Genomic DNA, 4,844 nt, shown 5'->3' with positions numbered 1-4,844 from the left:
CGCAGCTGAGAATGAAGGGTTCCCTGCTTCCCCTACTCTCTTACGTGGCCCTTTTGTTTTGTTTTCAAGGAGGAGGACGTAAAGGGCCAGTTTCTTCCTAAGCCTCCCCCCCAGCCACCCCACCCCCCAGAGCATGGCACCCGGGGACATGGGACATGGCCACAGTGACCCTCTGGATGTCTCCTTCCGGCCCCTTCATGACCCCCAGCCTGTCCCAGGCAAGGTGAATCTGGCTCAGCCCCAGGGAGTTGAAATTTGAAAAGCATGATTATTTCTGGAACAATTCTTATTCTGTGTTGAGAACTCACATATTTCCAGAAAATGAATTAAACAGACATTTCCTTTGAAAAATTCCTCCACAGCCATTGCATGGCCCGACTCGAGCAGGTGTCTGTGGGGGGAGGGGTGTCTCCGGGGAGGTGGGGGCTCGTGGCTGGACAGCCCCGTGGCAGGCCTCCCTACCCACACTCAGTGGGTCGAAGCTCCCAGGTAGGACCCTCAGGTAGTTGCATGACCTGCACTGTTTCAATTAATCCCCACACAGATATTTTGAGACATTACCCTGTTTTACAGATGGAGAACTGAGGTCAGAGAATAAAGGAATTGCCCAAGTTGCCTGGGAGAGTAAGCGGAAGAGCAGGGACCAGGAGGCGGGCGAGCCTGTCCCCAAAAGTCCGTGCCCTTCAGCGGTGTCCCCATCCTTCACGCAGCCTCTCCCCTGAAACACACTCTCTCGGGGTCAGGTCAGGGCTGGAGAAGGCACCAGACACGGAGATGGATGTTTCCTGGGCGCTATGCTGAATGACCCTCACAGCATCCCCCTGTGGTGGGAAGGGATGCTCCCCATTCATACATTAGGAGCCTGAGATACAACTCAGTCAAGTGACAAGGGGCGAGTCACTCAGATGCCCTACGCCACCTCTGGGTCTGGGGGAAGGAACAAGATGAAACAGAACTGGCTCCTCCAGCAGTTGCCCCAACAGCACTCGGCAAGAAGGGCCATCTCCTGGCCCTGCTGCCAGCCTGCTTTCCAAACCTGCATGGAGAAGCCCCCTGCTTGTGCCCAGGCGTTGGCCCCCAGCGAGCACCATGCTCCAGGTGGGCAAAAGGAGGCTCGCACCCTCCCTCCCACAGGCCTCTTCTCCCTCCTGCACTGCTCAGTCACGCTGCACAAAACTCTGGTCAACCCTGGCGGGACTTCTGCCCCCATCCTCATCTCCTGTTCACCCCTCAGACCACTGCAGTCTGCCCCTCACCCCACCACCCTCCTAACCCTACATACCTCCTAAAGGCCACGTCCTACATAGCCACAGGCCTGGGACCCTCTCACTGTCCTGAACCATGCCCTCAGCTGCTGGTCAGATTGTCCAACTACAGCGGCTTCAACAGGACAGAGGACTAGCTCCCTCTCACGAAGATGAAGTCCCACAGGAGGGCCGTTCAAGCTGCGTGGTCGCTCCATGGTCACTGGGGACACAGCTTCCTTCCACCTCTCTGCTCTGCTCTCCTTGGCATATGGTTTTGCTCCGCTCAAGCTAAGTGGTCCAAGATGGCTGTGCGAGCTCCAGACAGCATATCCAAGTTCCAAGTGGCAGCAAGGAGGAAGAGGGGAGAGGCAAAAGGTTTTCTCAGAAACCCTATTTAATGACGTCTGTTTGTGTCTTATTGGCTACTCCTACATGCTGGCAAGCTGGGAAATGTGATTTTCCGTCTGGGGCTGTCAGCTGGTTAAATGCTGGGGACCCTCCTTCTCTCCCGTGGTTTTCTGGCCACCTTTGTCCCCTGCTCTTGCACTCCTCCAGCCTTTCCCCTCTGTCTCTCACTTCTCTGGACCTACTGCTCTTCACTCTGCTCAGCCTTTCTGGAAACAACCTCATCCACACTTGTTCCTAGCTCTCTTCTCTTTCAAGTCGCTCCCGGAGCTTCTGATGGTAGCCCCCGGTCCCTTGGTCTCTGCATGCCTCTGAGTGCTGGCCCAGCAAGGATCTGCCTCTCACGGCTTGTCCATCTCTGCATGTTCATGGATTCCTCCAGCTCTGCTTTTCCTCACATTATCCACCCTGGAGGCATTGAGTCTTCTTGCAGAGCCCTCAGACTGAATGATTCTCCACAGGGCTTTTTCTCTGTGACGAATCTGTCCCCTTCTGCCACCATCCTCTGTTCTAGATCAGGGTCAAGGGAGGCTGGAGGGCCGGCAGTGGTAGATGGTGGAGACCAGCCTGGCCTCGTGTGGGGCCCTGCCTGAGGTCGGTGATCGCGAATTGCCCTGTGCTGCCGTGTGCCTCTCTCCAGCAGGGCTTGGCTGTGCAGGAGCAGGTGAGGATGAGGAGAAAGCGGAGTGAAGGGAGGGTTTGCCCAGGAGCGAGGCCTTATCAGACTTGCTTGTGAAGGTGAGGGAGCTCAGGGCATAGGGAAGCAAGCACTGAAAGGAGGCACCAAGAACTCGAAGCTGGGTCAGGAGGAGCAAGAAGGCAAGAAGGGGCTGCTGCCCCAGGAAGACGTAGAGGGACTGGACCAAGGGCCCGGAGCAGCTGAGGGACAGTGAGCGGGAGAAGAGGACCCTTGGGCAGGGAGCTGGAGGGTGGGGTTGGGGGGAGGGTTCTCAGTAATGGCTTGAGTCCAGAGAGATGAGGGGCACGGGTGGCTGAGCTGCACCCCCAGAGATGGTCCCTAGGGTCAAGGAGGCCAAGGATGCCCAGGGACAACTGTTGGGTTGGGGGTCATCAGCATGAAAGCTGACACCACTGAGAAAGTGGAGAGCAGATCTTAAGGCAGGTGCATGCCTCAGGTGTGAACGAACAGCAGTGACTGGGCAAGTGGAGATTACAGTAGATAGGAGGGCAGTGGGGCAAGGATGCCCACGCCATCTGCCGAGGTGAGGAAGTCAACAGCCCCATGGCAGGAAGGCAGGACATCTCCATGAGGGGGAACAGGGTGAGCAAGGGTACAGCGGGATGTGTATAGTCTGCGCTGGGAGCCACGAGGCATCGGTTGGGGCTGGAACACACGGCAGGGACTGGCCAGAGAGGCCAGGGCTGGGAGAGGACCCTGCCTGCTGCGGGTTTAGGAGCATGGTCTTGGTCCTAGATTAGACCCCAGACCTGGCACAGGAGAAGCACTTAATAAGGGTTTTCTAAACGGAGCAATAGGCTTTAGATGAGGGAACAACGAAGAAAACCCCAAATTGAGAACCATCTCCTTGACGGGTGTGTGGAGAGGGGTCTGAATGTAGCCAGAGTGTCCGGGAGAGGTCAGTGAGGAAGCAAGAGGCACAGAGGGCCTTGGGGATCTTGCAGCCAGAAGCTGGGGGTGGGGGGTGGAGGGTGGAGGGAATGAGGGGTTGTGCGGTGATGATCAGGAAGCAATTAGTGGGATTCGGTCACTAAACACCCGCGAGAGAGAGGAGGGAATCAGGAAAGCCAGGTGTGGCCCACGCAGTCCGCCAGGAAGGCGTGCAGCCACGCGCGCGCCCCTGTGCTCTGGAAGCGACCAAGAGGTGGCCTGCGCCTGCGCGAACGCCTGGTCGGCGGCCAGGCCACGCCCACGCCACGCCCCAGCCGGCTCTCAACCACTAGCTGAGCTCCGATTGCCGCAGCGTGGGTCTGAGTCCAAGCTACCTTCTAATCATGCAGTGCTTTCGGGTGGGAACTAAATACCGCCTTTCAGCAACAACGGGCACTCCCTGGGAATGGAAGGCTTAACTATTAATGTCCTAGAAACCAAACAGAGGAGTTGATCAAATGGGGAAAATGAGCCACTGAGTGTTCTTGGACAGGGGAGACAAAGGTAAAAATAGTACTGTGGGGCCCGGGCTCTGAGAGGCGACAGGAGATGTATGAGATCCTTGAGCCTATCCCTGGAAACAAGACAACTAACAGTGAAATCCCGCTCGGAATTGTGTGCTAAGTTCTGGGCCCGGGGAGCCCCGAGTGGTCCGGCAGAACCAAGAGCTCCCGAACCAGGCCAGCCTGGGTTGCAATCGCAGCTCTACTGCCTGCTCGGTGCTATGGGATCTCCCTCGCTCACCTGCTCAGCTTATGTCTGCATTTGTAAGGGGCTCAGAATTCCCGCCCCTTGGTGGTCGAGGACGAAGGAGGCCCTGTCTGTAAAGGCCGGCGTGATGGGACCCTCTCAGGCAGGGAGTGGAGGCAGTTTCTCCGACCTGGGGGGACGTGGGGGGGGGGGGGGGGGCGGAAGTGGTTGCGGCTACAGTGCTCAGGGAAGCCCACCTGGAAGGACGCAGCAGAATGTGAGAGGCCGGGGCCTTAATGGAGGGGTCTGGACAGGCTGGAGGCCATTCAGAACATGGAACTGCAAGAACGAAGGGGTGGCACTGCCGTGGCCTGTCCCTGAAGTGGTCACACGAGGGATTTCCGCGGGATAAACCCAGCTGAGCGCCTCCCCTCCGGCCCGTCAGCCCTGCTCTGGCCGCTCCTGTCCTGGTGCCACAGGCAGCAGAGGTGAGGGCAGCTCACCTCACTCTGCCCTTTGCTTCCATGATCCCTGCTTGGACCTTGAGGACAAACTACAAATGTCCAGTGCGGCAGGAGCAGGGCAGAATGCGGGTGGAGAAGCGACCCTATGGGGCAGGGGGGAGGTGCCATGGGGTTGGAGCGCAGAGAGTCTTACAAAGAAGATGAAGCTTAGGGAAGGTCAGGATTGGGGGAGATAGCCGGGCAGCCCGGCCCAGGGCCCATCTGGAGGCAGTAGCACCCCCGCGAGGCACACGGAGAACCCCACTCCAGGGCCACATGACCCAGCTCCACCCTCACCCCGCGCCGAGTTTCCGCCAGACACGTAAAGTGGTGCGCTGTTCTTAATTCCCGAGTGCGGTCACCTGCAGT

This window comes from Equus caballus, chromosome 18, assembly GCF_041296265.1.
Source record: "Equus caballus isolate H_3958 breed thoroughbred chromosome 18, TB-T2T, whole genome shotgun sequence".
NCBI classification, from domain to species: Eukaryota; Metazoa; Chordata; class Mammalia; order Perissodactyla; family Equidae; genus Equus; species Equus caballus.
The sequence above is the reverse complement of the archived record's forward strand: the minus strand, read 5'-3'. Positions refer to the sequence as shown.